General features: G+C 36.5%; 1 protein-coding gene across 1 annotated transcript in view; it reads left to right on the top strand.

Moving 5' to 3' along the window:
* HAPLN1 (hyaluronan and proteoglycan link protein 1) overlaps positions 1-15892 on the top strand; it is a 72695-nt gene continuing 56803 nt past the window's right edge. The window contains exon 1 of the mRNA XM_042942898.1: positions 1-58. The gene's annotated coding sequence lies outside the window, so the exon portion shown is untranslated. The remainder of the gene's footprint in view (positions 59-15892) is intronic.

The following is a 15892-nucleotide window of genomic DNA, read 5'->3' as shown; positions in this document are numbered from 1 at the left end:
CCAGGCTCCAACCTCAGCAGGACTTGAGAGCATCTGAACTTCTGGATTTCAGGACAAGGTAAAACTTCCATAAATTTTTCACTCTTCCTCTCAAACCTTGTGCCTTTAAGATTTCAGAGAGCAATACATATTATGATGTATATATACATTAAAACAATTTTTCTTATTTTCTTTAATTTTCTTTTGGGTTTAACATGACATCTCCACTTTTTTTTTTTTTTTTTTTTTTTTTGAAGAGTCATATTGTCAGACAAAATGCTGAAGTGCAATAAAAAAAGTTCAGTCTACTTTGGGGTAAGGATTAACTCTAGTATCCTGGGTTTTGCTAGTGCTACTATAAATCTGGTAGGCATGTGGTTTCCAACTCTTGGCTTTTCCATCTGTGTTTCAACAAGCATTTTTATAGCACCTGAAATTATAAAAAAAAAAAAAAAAAGATAGTATAGATTGAAGGAAATGCTGAGGAATGGGAATGACCATTCCAGACTTATGAGTTTTATTTTAGGGAATATATAAGTTTGTGTGGAAAAGAAAGATACGGCAATCATGTAGGTAATACCTGTTAGATTGATAATCTTTGAGGTGTTACCAGTTTTGTTCCCAGTTTCTCCGATTAATTGTGAAATGAAGATTATAGAATTATGTGTGTCATACATAGAATGATGTTGCTAGATAATTTTAAGGCACTGCAAAATATTTTAAAGTCATAGTTATTAAGATTACTTTTAAAAGTTGGTTAAACGATTCATGTATTGAGACTGTTCACCACCCTAAGCAAATCTGAACACTTTGGGGCTTAAATGAAGTTGTTTTCTTCCATTGAATTTGACTGTTGTGTTCAAAATGAGATGGTTTATTACTTTGAAAATAAGTTATTTTATTTTCATTTATCACTGGAAAAATACACAAAGTGGCTAGTACATTTGGGAATTTTTAGGGTGGAAAGTGTTCCTGTACATGTTCCAGCGTGATGTCATAAAATCAAACATACTGGCTGGCTTCTTGGAAGCTAACGGTTCTTAAGAAATAAAGCCTGTGAATTAATTTCTAAGTGAAATGTAATATTTATTCATTACAAATGTAGTTTCTGGTAATCATTCTATTTGATTATTTCAGTGTACTAAATTTTGCAGTAATTTTATACATACTCCAGTGACTTCAATATTTTAATGGAATCATAAAATAGGAATATTGTTGTACCACAAATATATCATACAAGTTCTTTTTGGATAACTTTTAGTGTGATAGTTCTTGATTCTTACATTAGTTTTTATCCTCATTTGCATTTATTTCTACTAATAAAAAAGTTTTCAATTCCATTCAGTAAAATACAATGTATGCCAGAGGTCTATTGAACATTTATTAGTCTTAGTCATTTGGGGGCTATCTGTTCTTAATAATTTAATTGTTTAAGCTAAGAGCTGACGTTACATTTTTGGTAACCTCTTCACAAAATTGGAAACAGCTTAAAAATGGGAGAAAATAGATAAGTAGGAGTAATTTTCTTTAAGCTTAATTAAATGAGCAAGAGAAAACCAACAAACTTAAAAGATCACTGGCCCCCTGGGAGAACATGCCCAGAAGCCAGTATTCCAAACAGAAGTGTCCAGTGGGCCTGGGCTTTCCATGAGAAAAGAAGAAAGAGGAGCGCATCATGTTCTTATAAAGTGAGCCATTTATTTATTGTCAGCAGGCCCTGTCTTTCAGAGGAATGACGGACACTGTAATTTAGAAGTACTGAAGAGACTTTCACAGAGAAGAATCAATTCATTATATCCCTAGTAGTTTCACTTCCTCTTCCTTCCTTTGGGAGCAAGTAACACATCCAGGATAAATACATTTGGCGGAATATGCAGAAAGATACTTTATGTGTAGATGGTTTACGGAACGGTCCTGCCTTTTAACATCTTGGTTGTGGAATGCTGGTATTTTCTGAAGAGTTGAAGAAGTCTTTGAATCTTAAGGTAACACTGTACTTTGTTTCAGGAAAAATGAACGCGAATCATGTTCAGAAAATAACTCTCATTTCCAGAAAATGCTAGTGCCAGCTTTCTTTTCATCTCCTTTTGCGTGTTTCCCATGCATGTTTTATTTTCCAGATTACATTTTTAAGGTAATGGTATTCCACCAATTAAAATTCCAACAAAATGCAAAGCAAATTTGAAAATAACTTTTACATCAGAGTCTTCTGTTGCCTTTAGTTGATTTTCCAACATCCTGGATTCATTATTAGTAACCATGGTACTTGGTTTGTGCTATTTAAATGTACTTAGTTTGTTATTTAAAGGTAACAAAATATTGTTGGAGGAAAATGGGGAGGGATGGAACCCTGAATATGCTTAGGATTTTAATCAATAGTGTTTAAGGAGAATTAGAGGAAACAGCTGGTTAAGCAAATATTAGGTGTAGAGTGGCCGTGATAGCATAAATTAATAATGCAGCTCTTTATTTACACCATGAAAGGTAGACTCTGTGATGGTTGTGTGTGAAGTACGGTCCCTGTGTGCCACCTAGTGGATGAGTCAAAGAAGGGTTTTTTTTCACCAGCCTCTCTCCCTAAAAAAAATCTGAGACTTCCATTGGGTTGACACTGAACACTAACTGTATGCCAGATGTTGGGGTAGGAGCTCAGAGTAGAAAATACAGTAAGTGACTTTCATATAATTTAAAAATCAAGGCACCACTTAACAGTTGATTAAATTCCCAGTGGTTGCATTTAAAATCAGCTTAATCTTTACTGGGTAATTTACCATCAACTTTCTGCCTCCATGAGGATATAGTTTAATAACTGTAACTCACTTCCAACACAGGATGTGTTTTGTAGAAGGATGTCATGACCTACCTAGCTCAAGAGAGGACTGGAGAGTTGGAATCTTGAATCACTCTTTCTCAAATGAAAATATATTTCTGTCTGGAATCACTGTTTCTCACATGGAAATATATTTCTGTAAAGTTCAGTGTTACTGAGTTTAAATGGGTAAATAAATACTAGATTAAAAGACTAGCACACATATACTAGCATATATTATTACATATTCTCTAGACATTTTTTCATTAAATGTAAAAGGATAGTAGTAAAATTTGTTTGGGGGTCCTGGAGGAATATTGTACAGAATATTGCCCTCAAACACTAATAATTCATGTAGAACAACATCTTCGATACCTGTTGCTCATATGCAGTTTTGAAGTAGGAACATTGTTTTCATTAAATTGACATAATAGAAAAAATCCTAAAAAAAGAACTATTGCCAGGAAAGCCAGTGTTTGAAAGGAGCATCAGGAAGGCATAGATTAATCCATCAGAATACTACATTGAGAATTTGGAAAACCTTTTCTCCAGGAGATACATGAATTATTATTCCAATTGGCTTTTTGCAAGCTCTATGACTTAATGGCAACAGTGTTCAGCACACTGACATTAATCAAGACAAGTTCTGAAATTCACATTAGAAGGTAAAATGCCTCAGTAAGAAAAAAATGATTAATTTGTTACTTGCTGAGCTCTAGAGGTGTCATCCACATATCGAGTTAGGGCATGCTGGTGTGGAATGGAAGTTCCCTATTCAGGGGACTTCGGTTTTGTGTATGGCAGTGAGACCTACACGGTGAAAGAAGGACAGCCTCTCATTAAGTCCTTTTTCATTAATTCCACAAAATTATAGCCTGAGTTGATCAGAAGTGGTGGCTGAAAACACTATCAATCATGTAAAATAAGACATATTATCTTAATTCTTATTTCCAATAAGCTGTTATCCACCAGAAACAAACCATTCTGTTAACAATTTCCTCTGACCATCCTCGTGATTTAGAATGAATCCCATACTTGTAGTTTAAGCACCTAAAAGTCAGAGGCCGTGAAAGAAGCAATTCAAACATGGATTACAAAATTGTCATTAATGATTTCAGATGACTTAAGGATACTAGAGTTTATGAGAAAGACCCAGTCAAGCTCTCTGAAATGCTCTGTTGCTACTGCATTCTCAGCTATATCATAAGTAGTAGGTCCACAGAATGGCTTCTCCTGGTGATGGAGATGAGAAGGCTCCTGGGATTGAAGGCTTCCTAGTCATGTTCAGATAAAGCCAGGATTTGTTTAAAATATCAAATGGTGCTGGACTATTTTGAGCTTCTATTCTATTTTATAGTCTAACGGGGGGGGGGGGTGGGAGAGTGACACCTGATATAGGGGTGGCAGGGGTTGCTAGAAGGCCCGGAGGCCATTTGCAAAACAAGGCAAGACAAAAACAAACAAAACAAACTCACAAAATAAAAGTGACAGAAAACTGACTACAGTTCAGGGGTTGGTTCTCAGTCTTGGAAGCCATAGAAATTTCCCTACAGGGAACACAAATCACTTGATTTGTTACTAAATTCCAATTACTATACTCCAGTTACATTTACTGTATTGAATAAAATCCAATTAAGTTAAATAAAATTCAAATTATTTTTATGGTGAATCTGGATTTTCCTAAACTTTTAAAGTTTCATGGATATCTTGGATCAGTCTCCACCTACACTGTCTGATTTTTTCTTATTTTGACTCTCTTATTTTGAATTGGGGATCACTTCATTTGATCATTCTTGCATTCATTTTGTTCATTCAATGAAAAGTTATCAAATACTTGCTATTTGCCCGGTACTATGCTAGCAATATGTGCTGGGACCCTTCCATGAAAATTCATTCTAAAAAAATCAGAAAGTCAAAATTAATGATAATGAATCTAAAATGCACAGGATCCTAAGGTATACTGAGAAACAGAAACAACTAAAAAATTCTAGCCTCATAGTTTTTATATTAAGAGAATTTGGGGCATACATCTTCAAAATCATTTTCCTTATTTGCTATCTAGCTGAGTGGATAAGAGCTTTGTTTTATTCGGTTGTGTGGGCACAGATGGGCCTGGGAGGGCAGCTCTGACACTCCAGAACTCCAGGAGGGCTAGGGTTCCAATAATCCGTCTGCTTGGATGGACAGGAAAAGCAAAAACTCATTTGCACACAGTTGCTGTCTGCCAGTTTGCAGCTAAATTCAGATTGAGCACAGGATGATGTAGTGCTTACCATTTGCACCAGGCACCATACTAGGGGTTGCACAGTAATTGGCTCAAGGAGTTCACAAGCTAGTGGAGAAGACAGATGGACGCACATCATGAATCACTAGTAAAATTTGCCACGTAGGTGAAGTTTGGCTTCATAGTCTCCTGGGTCTCTTTTCTTTGCCTTTATCCAAACTTTCCACCTCGCCTCTACCTCATAAAGTGAGACTCCTGCTCTCTACCCCAACTCCGGAAGATCTGATACTTCTCTGGTTTATTGATTTCTTGACTGACTGATTACACTTCAGTGTGAATGAGTTTCACTCATGCATTTACATTTCAAGCCTTTTATGTCCCTAAAGCAAATGTTTTGTTTTCTGTAAAAAGAATTTCAAACATTTGGGGGCCTTCCTATCCTTACACCAAAGGGTGTAATTAAGCTGATTTAGTCCTCCATGGTCTTCAATCTCTCAGTTACCCCATTCCGTGTGTGAGGCTAGAGGGACTCCCTCAAGGCCCATTTCTAGAAACTTGAAGGATGTTGGATTCTGTTAATGATTGGCTCCTTTCAGCTGAGCCGGATCAATCTGTCCTTTCATCCTCTTCCCAGAGCTTTGCCCAGACCAAGTTTCCCCTCTCCTACCTGGAGGGGTTTCCAAAGCCCATCCCTTTACTTTGCCAAAACCTGCCCTCACGTCCTCTGCAGCACTTGGGTCGCTGCCCCTGGACAAAGAGGGCACCTAGAGCTTCTTATGTTCTACTCTTTGAGCCCTTAGGTCACCCTGAATGTCCAGGTATAGAGGGAAAGAGCAACAGGAATCCACATACTTGGTCCAAGGACTCCTCTAAGTGAAGGGGCTGAGGGAAGAAGATGAAATACGTGTAGGGCAAGCATAGGAATGAGCCCTCATGTTGAAAAGATGGGTCAAAGTCAATATCTTTTAAATTATGCTCAGGTACCTAACTATGATTAGCTACAGAGAAATTTTGACATTGATGCTGATTCTAGATTCTGGAAAACTAACTACAGGAAAAAAATTGAACATTTGCTTTGGCTTTATATAAGAAGCACTAATCATAGTCATTTGTGTAAATTCTTTCCCGTTTTATGTTTAATTAACATACAGTATAACAATAGTCATATTTTATTGGTTGTTTCAGATTTATGTTCTCATTGATTACATTCCTTGGATTATGCTACCATAGTTTGCTAGTCCTGTTAGATACTATCTGTTCTTATATAAAGATATGCTCACCACTTTTTAAATTGCCAGGTCAGATAACCCAGATTTAGAAAGTCCCGTTTCCTTCCCTTTCTTCCCGGCAGCCTAGAGGAAAAGGAACATTTATCTGCATTATTCACCCAGCTAGAAGATATAGATGCTCACATTCAGTAGGTGCCCTATAAATGCTTACTGTTGTTGTCAATGCACAGTACAGTGCAGAACACGGGGCTTTCTTCATCTCCTGGCCTTTTATCTCAAATGCCTATGTTCCAGATGTCTGAACACTTCCCAACCTCAGGCCATTCCCTGACTCTTTGTTTCCTTTTTAGTCTTCTTCCCATCTTTCAGTGTTGTTAAGTGCATAAAATCTTCTCAGATTTAAATAATAATAATCGGTATAAAATGAATAATGTAAGTAGAAATAATTGATAATTTCAAAAAATCTCTAAATTTAAGAAAAGCAAGACTAAAGCCTGGAAATGAGTTTAGAGAGGCTTTGGAACAGTGTAGGCATGGTCTAAAAAGGATGCATTTATTGGATGAAAGAAAGAAGTCAAGGATAGTGTGACTTTTTCAAGGGCAGACGATAACATGAAGAGAAATGCAATAGACTAAGATTGAGAATAAAGGAAGAATAAAGGTTTCTTGAAGAATATTGTGAATCTAATTTCGGAAAGACTGACAGGACAGTGGAGAACCCATGTGAGTTGAATGTATATATTTTAAGCACAGGAGAGAACTCATGGCTGAAAATAGATTTGGAAGTCTTTAGTATTAAAATGGTAGTTGAAAATCATACAGAAGAGGGAAGGACATCATCCCAGGGAAGAACAAAGGGGAAAACAGCTGACCATGAACTGAAACCCAGGAAAAAATTGGTAAGAATGAGTTTTGCCATCGTGTGTGATTTTAACTCTTACTTTATTAATTATAAATGTCCACTGAGTTGGATAACATCAGTGTGTTATTAATCCTTATGTCTCAGAGTCTTAGTCAGTCCTCTGCGTATAGAAGGTGCCAGACATGTTTTAAATTAAATGAAATTAAAATGGTATTTCCGAGCCTTGATACTCTAATGACAGATTTTCATAATGATAACTCTGAACATGGGTAAGACCCCAAAATGTCTGAATTGTAGTTATTTATTCAATTTTGTCTGATACTGAGCTAGCTTTAAATATATGTTGTTGCATTTTGTTGTTTAAAGATCAGTAATCAATGTGTGGTGTAGATGGTAATTCACCAGAGTACTTGATTAACCTTAGCCCATGTTGTTTAGCTTAACATACAAATGAGTTCGCCACAGAATGCAGCCTAGTTCAGGTCCATTTATAATTATTTTCCTAGTTCCTTGATCTTGAAGACTTCCAAATCTTAGATCAGATTTGGAGCCCAGAATCCTGGATTTCTCTGGTTTTTCCAGCAATTTGCTCCCCCCCCCCCCCACGCCCCAGTTCTTCTCCCTCCCATTGTCCTCCCCACTAGGGCTGCCATATAAAAACCAAAGGATAACTGAATAATGTTTAGTAGAAGTATGTCTCAAAGATCTCATGGTACATACTTATGCTAATGAGATTATTTGTTGTTTATCTGAAGTTCAAATTTATCTGGGTGTCCTGTATTTTTCATTGACTAAATTGGATAACCCTACCCTACACTTGAAGTTCTTACTACTAGAATATGGCAAACAAGAGTTTCTCCATGAGACTTCTGAACACTTTCCCTCTAAAAGTCACCAAATGAAGTTACTGAATTTATTTTCACTAGTTAAATGTATTAAAAAGATCATCGAAATAAAATTGTCTAACTACAATATACCAATTGATGCAAATTTATAAAACATTTATAACTATGGTGTTTCATATATATAGCCTATACACCAACAGTTATAAAAATGACATAATGTATATTAGTAATGTGTTTTGGTCTATGTAAAATGTTATAAAATAATGTACATGTTAAAAACAAACTTTTTAATTTTCACTTTTGCAAGTCAGCAATAATGATAAAACAAGCAATTATTTTTAAATGAAAAAGCATACGTTCATACAAGCATGTACAATGGGTATAAACTCCCAAATATTCTAACTGCAGAAATAGATGAAAGGGATCTTTTCTCTTCTTAACTATGTCATTTTGTAGTTGTGCTGCCACCTTGTGATGTTTTGAGGTATGATTCAACTTAACTCAGTCCATTTACAATTTGGTCAATGTTAAAATTATTCCTCAGGTGATTAATGTTTTTCATTTTACCAAAAAATGTCATTTATTTTTATACCTCGAAAGGGCTTTCAAATTTTTAATGCAAATATTTTCTAGAAGTTTATTGTCTGCAAATTAGTATATCATTCTTAAGATAATAAATTAGAAGTCATTTAGTACTTTTATGTTTTATGATAGAATTTTGGTTGTATGTGCATGTAAAGTTTACTTGACCTTTCACCCTGAATTTCCCTTAAACTAGTTGAACTCAACATGTCCATACTTGAACTCATTATCTTCCTTCTACCAAGCCTGGTCCATTCCAATTCTACATAGATACCAAGGCCATATAATTTATTAGCCAACCGGGAACACTTTGAAGGTGAAATTAGTAAGGTGACTTATTAATTATTCCAGCAAAGTAATATAAATCAAGACTGCCTCAAGCAAACTGGTTTTCTTATACATAAGTCAAAAATTGTCATCATCCCAGTCATCCTAACAAGAATGTCTGGACTTTTGGACAACCGGTCCATCAAACTGACCTGAAACTTCCATCCCAGACTTCCTGTCTTTCTTCTACCTGTTTGCTCCCTCACCCTTTGCTTTCTCTTCTGTTGTCCATCAGCTTGCCAACATTCTCAGTGTCTTTGACCTGTTGTCTACAGAGGGACCCACCAGCCAGAAATGCTTTTTCAGGAAAATCTAACAGCCTACCTCTTCTATACTTGCTCCAAATTGCTGGGGACTGCTAGGAAAACCTCCTAACACCTTGCATAATGGGTCATCATATCTGGACCACAGATCATCATATCTGACCTCAGATGGATCTTTAATGCTATGTGGCAGTTCTATCAGATTTCTTAAAGGTTTTCTGTTTCTTGAACGCCCTGTAGCAGATATCTAAGCCTCCCTAATTCATACTAAAAATAGAAGCCATCTGGAAAGAATTTTGTCACTGTTCTGCCACCAAAAGTTGTTTTTGACTACCAGCACCTCCATAGATTCTCTTTTCCTTTCTATTAGGGAAAGAAGAAAAAAAAAAAGCTATGCTTTACCTCTAAGAGTCTAAGGCAGACATTGCACCCTGAGCTCAAGATCCCATATCCTCTTCTCAGAAACAGTCCCGATTAATTAAGGTTTTTCTCTCTTGTATCTTCAACCTCTCCACTCTGGTTATTTCTTCCTATTTATTGGCATTTAACCATGGTCATAACTTTTTGTCTTAAAAATATATAACTCTCCATAATCTCACATACATTCTATCTACCAATCTCTCTTCTTCCCATCAGAGCCAAGCTTCATGAATTAATTACATGTGGTCACTCTCTACCCTTTCACCGCATCCACTTTTCAACTCACAACAATGTGCTTTTTCCCTCAACTACTCCAGTGGAACGCTCCTCATCAGAGTCACTAATGATTTCTTTTGATACATTTTCTTTCTCTGAAATTTGAACTGCTCCCAGTTTTATCTAGTGTAGTAAATTATACTGTTTTCTCTCCATTCTATTTACAAAAACAGAGTCACCATGTTGATTCTATCCCATAAATATCTCCTTTTCTATCTCAATTAGCATAAACCCTACCTTCCATGACCATCCCCTCTTGTCTAAATTCCTGCAAACCTTACCCATTGGTGTCTGCCTCTTCAGTCTTGTTACTTTCTAATGCACTCTCCCACACAGAAGCTAGTGTTTCTCAAGTGTGAATCTGAAAAAAGTTGCCCGCTTAACCCCTTCAACACCTTTCTATTACTGTGAACATTAAGTTCAAATTATTTAATATCATTTGCAAGGTTCTCAGGGACCAGTGCTAGCTTACCTTTCTAGCTTCACCTCTTCTCATCTACAGTTACGCAGCATACCAGATGGCAGGCCCAAAGGACCAAAACAAACAAGCAAAGGGGCACCTGGGTGGCTCAGTGGGTTGAACATAGGACTTTGGCTCAGGTTGTGATCTCGTGGTCTGTGGGTTCGACCCCACATTGGGGTCTGTGCTGACAGCTCAGAGCCTGGAGCCTGCTAGAGATTCTGTGTGTGTGTGTGTGTGTGTGTGTCTCTCTGCTCCTGCTCCACTCACACTGTTGCTGTCTCCTTCTCTCTCTCTCTCTCTCTCTCTCTCTCTCTCCCTCTCTCTCAAAAATAAAAACATTAAAAAAAAGAAACAATCAAAAAAATCCAGGTAATAAAACAGAAAATAGAAACAGATCAATAAGAGATCTAAATATTAAAATTATCAGATACAGATTTTATGTGAGTAATATGTTTAAGAAATTAGACTCTGAGAGAATTTTGCCAAAGAACTGGAAACTACAACAACAAAAAAAGAGCATTCAAATGGAAATTCTAAAACTGGGAGAACAATTAATAATTAAATACTAATAACTAAAATTAAAAACTCAATCCAGGAGTTTCTGAAAAGTTGAGACACATTGAAGAGATAATTAGTAAATGGAAAATAGTTCTGAAAAGCAACAATGACAATAAGAAGCAGACTGAAACCTAAGAGAAGAAGGGGAAAAAGTACTGGGGCTTGGGAAGCTAGGTGTGTGGGGAAAGGAGAGCAAAACATCTCTGGGCATTGGGGACATTGCCATCCATCCCAGAAGGAGAAACAGCAAGTGGGGCAGAGACAATGTTTTAGAAATAAATGCTTGTGAGGCGCCTGGGTGGCTCAGTCTATTAAGCTCAGGTCATGATCTCTCAGTTGGTGGGTTTGAGCCCCACATTGGGCTCTGTGCTGACAGCTCAGAGTCTGGAGTCTGCTTCGGATTCTGTGTCTCCCTCTTTCTCTGCCCCTCCCTCCCTCACACTCTGTCTGTCTCTCTCTCTCTCTTAAAAATAAAAAAGTAAACATTTGAAAAAATAGCTTGTGACTGTCCATGTCACAAATTCAAGAAATACTACAAAGCCACAACAGAATAAATACAAAAAACAAAACAAAACAAAAACAAAAAACCAACAACCCACACCCAGGCACAGGACATAAAAAACTGCTGACAACAACAAAGACTGTTAATATGTTCTGGCAATAAAAGGCTTCAGGTAGACTAACAAATAGCAAAATTAGCCAGCTGGAAATTTTGCCTTTTTTTTTTTTCCACATTAGAAAATGCCCAAAGTCAGCAGGTTGGCTTGACTGGGTGGCTCTTATCTGCTGAGCCTACTTTCTCTGAGAGAGCAAAGTCTTTGAGCCCAGAGGGCTTGAAGGGTATCAGAGAGATATCAGTTCCCTGAAGGAGCTAAACTGAGATACTGAGACTTAGTGGTGACTCAGTTCCTGCAGTCTGTTTTCAGATGTCGTCCAGTCGTATTGCTGTTTAGGAAAAATTATGGACACGTTTGGGAGGTTCATATCCATCTGTAATATGATCGAATGTTATTTATGTATTTATTTTGGTTATCTGGGATACTTTGTTGTCAAAAAAGTAGAAAGTGCAAACATCAGATGCTCAGAAAAACATTCTAAAGAGAACAATTAAAAGATGAAACTCAATAAATAGAGTATGGCTAAAAATAAACTGCCACATGAATTTTACAGCTATTTGACCCGAAATTGGGACCCGATGGATCTTGTAAGCAGATCAGACTAGGTCTATGATTTAAAACATTATTTACTTTTTTTTTTCCTTCTGAGGGAAGAAGCTTCCTAACTTTGTAACTTTATCACTCTCCAATGTTATTTTACATTACAAAGAGGAAATCAATAGAATGATCGTAAAGTTTATGATTTATATAGGATAGTTTACAATATTGTAACTATTTAAGGCACCAAGAGGCAGATCTTGGTAGCTAAAGTAAATGCAAACTTATCACAAAGATGATGACAATGACAGTCTCCAGACTTCATTCTCCAGATCTTTCTTCCCAAACATTCATGCAGTTCTTTCACCCTTTGCTCCTTCACTTCTCTCAGGCAGGAATTGCTTACCCTTGATCCCTCCCTCCTGAACTATGGCTCCCAATAGGATCATTAACAGAACACTTCCTCCAGGCAACCTTACATTGTACCGCCTGCCCGCTGAAATTAGTCACTTTTGTCTCAGTTCCCTCTTAGTATTTTATTTGCATCACCATTACTCTACGTAGCACAGTTTTCTATGTATTTATGCTGTAATTAATTATTGACATGTCTGTCACTCATTTATAGCCTCCTTGTTAATGGACTGTTTTATCCACCTGATATTCTTAAGACTTTTGACCTGAAAGGTTAGATCAGATTCAAACCTGAAAGGTTTGAATCAGAGTTCAAAGAACCTGATCTGTTCCAGTGTTCCACCCACCACAGGAATCCCTTGTGTGATATAATTTGTTGATCTACTTCAACACCTGCAGCCTCGGAAAGCACTATGTATTTTGCAGGGCAATTCGTTTCACTTTGAGAGGACTTACCAAAAAGTTCTTGCTGACATTGTGCGAAATCAACTTTCCTCACTGTCATCCATTTGTTCTAGTTTTGTCCTGTGAAGCTACCTTGAATAAATTTATTATCTTCCTAGTTCGTATTTGGGCAATTTATTTCTAAATGCAAAACAGTACGTTTTGTTCTATAAAAGTTTATTATTTGGGGCACATCATTCCAAACTCTGCAGATCCTTTTATTTCTTCTAGCTTCTAAGCCACATTGCAATCACTCTTAGTATTAGCTTTATAGCCCACGTACAGGCTTTGAGCCTTGGAAGTCTATGACTGAAAGGAAAAACCCAATTTGTATTACCATGACTTGAAAGCAAACCTCCTGATTGATAGTGCTCACAGAATTATAGAAATGAGTAAGATAATGTCCTTGTCACTGGAAAGGTCTCCTTTTATTAAACAAATAGCTGGTGCACCAGAAAAATGGAAAATAAATGTCAATGCAGAGTTGAAAACCTTTATTTTCAAAATGGAAGGCATTGATCTTCTGTACTCCTTTATTGTGACTATCTCATTATGTATTATTACTATTTCAAATTAATCTTCAGATGGCAGAATGAGAAGAACAGTGCATCATCATTTAAACATCTGCATCCCATAAAAGGTTAGGTTATGTCAAAAATTGAAACCTAGCTTGGTCTCATAGTGAAATCATTCATGGTAATGCATTAATTGCCCAAACATAAAACAAAATAGTTCGAAGAGTTTGAGGTCTAAACAGTGAAGGAAAATACCAATTTACTATAATTGATATAGAGCAGGGCCACCTGGGTAGCTCAGTTGATTAAGCATCCAACTCCTGACTTTGGCTCGGGTGACGACCTCACGGTTCCTTAGTTCAAGCCGAGTCCCGGTTAAGGGCTCTGCACTGACAGCATAGAACTTGCTTGGGATTCTTTTCCCTCTCTCTCTGCTCCTCCCACACTCACACTCACACTCTCTCTCAAATTAAAAAAAAAAAAAAAATCAGTATAGAGCAAAACACGATCTTAATGTGTGTTACTATGCATTCTGTGAAAAAAAATGCACTGCCTCCCCTCATCCCTCTTTGTCTGCACCAGCATGAAAATGTCCGTGCTAAGGATCAGAAGTAAACAATCTATGACTCCTGGATAATAATTATTCCATGGCTTTGCTATAGGCCAGTAGCTGCCACCTCAGAAGGGGAGAAAGCCATTCAGATATGACATACCTACAATACCTAGAATGCCAGGGTGCCCTCTTTTTAAAAATCCTGGTTTCTATGCAGCATAGGAGTAGATAAGTGTAATTTTAAATAAAGCATGTGTTTTAACCAACCAACAGAAGGGATTCCAGTTGTTCCATTCTCCTAATGTTAAAGTAGAAGTATAGAAATTATGCTCCTGTTATTATCAACATTTTAAATTGGTTGTTAATTAAGCCTATTATCCTAAATTATGGAACAGGACTGGTTTACTATGAAATTTATCAGGAATCAGTTCTTTCTTTGTTTATGTATTTCATTTATGTATCAGAATGTTCTCATGAATTGCAAATCCAAATTTTTGGTGCATGGGTGAGCACTACAGGAAATTCAAGTTTGAATGGACTATATAAAAACATTTCCCCTCATCTGTGCCCTGCTATACAATTGAAAATTATCTAAGCGTACACAAAATGTCTTGCAGTGTATTGACTGCCTGTGAAGTTGAGATTTTGATATAATTGCATTCGTGCTCTGTGTAATGCTTAGGATCCTTCGATTAAAGAAGATTGTTCCAGAGCAGAGCAACTTTCTATATAGCCCATGGGATTTCTCTTGAAGTAAAACAAAGGCATTCTGGGCCTTGATAATTTACAATTTGAACTATTTTGCTCCTTAAGGACAACCAAAGTAGTGTTATTCAGCATGAGTAGGCTCTATGTAAGTTACCCTGATAGTAATCATATGAAGTCACCAAAAATATTTTGGACACACCTGATGAAAAAAATAATAATCTCCTTTAAGATTCTCTGCTCTTGGAGGATTATTAACTGGTTAAAGAGCAAATTGAAAAGTGGTGAATGGAGATAAAAACAAACTGTATCTTTATTTATAAAGCCAGATCTTTACGTTTAGATGCTGGAAAGCACGCTTGTTGGCTGAGATACAAAGTGTAATAGGGATTGGAAGCTTACTTCAAGGGACAGTATGGAAGGAGAGAGAGGACAGAAAGAATAAGTTCTACCAAAAAACCCAAATCCCAAAAAGCAAACAAACAAAAATGTTCCTTCAGTAGTTTATTGAAGGTAAGCTCATCACACTGGATATTTTACATTTGTTTGATTACTTCAAGGTTCTCTCTACACAGCCCATAGCTGAAGTAACCAAACAGATATAAAATATTCAGTGTGATGTACCTTATCATCATTATGCACTGAAAACAAAAAGAGCAGTATCCCTAATATGCAAAAAGTTCTTAAAAATCAATAGCATAGTTTCAACAGGAGTGCCAAGACAATTCAATGGAGAAACTATACTCTTTTCAACAAATGATGCTGGAAAAAGTAAACAGCCACATACAGAAGAATCAGTCTGGACCTCTACCTCATACTATACATAATATTCATTGAACATAGATCAAAGGCCTAAACATAAGAGCTAAAACTATAAAATTCTTAGAAGAAAACAGAGGAGTATATATTCATGACCGCGAATTAGGCAGTGGTCTCTTAGAGATGACATTAAAAGCACAAGCAACCAAAGAACAAATGGATAAACTGGGCTTCATCAAAATTAAAAAGCTTTGTGCTCCAAATGTCAATATCAAGAAAATGAAAGAACAATACACAGATTGGGAGAAATATTTGCAAATCATACATCTATTAAGTGTCTCATATCTAGAATATATAAAGAACACTTACAACTCAATGACAAAAAAACAACTCAATTTAAAAATGGGCAAAGAATTTGAATAGACATTTCTCCCAAGAAGATATACAAATGAGCAACAGACACATGAAAAGTTGTTCAACATCATTAGTCACTGGGGAAACACAAAAACCAAAA

Source organism: Panthera leo, chromosome A1 (genome assembly GCF_018350215.1).
Source record: "Panthera leo isolate Ple1 chromosome A1, P.leo_Ple1_pat1.1, whole genome shotgun sequence".
In the NCBI taxonomy this organism is placed as follows: Eukaryota; Metazoa; Chordata; class Mammalia; order Carnivora; family Felidae; genus Panthera; species Panthera leo.
The sequence above is the reverse complement of the archived record's forward strand: the minus strand, read 5'-3'. Positions and strand labels throughout refer to the sequence as shown.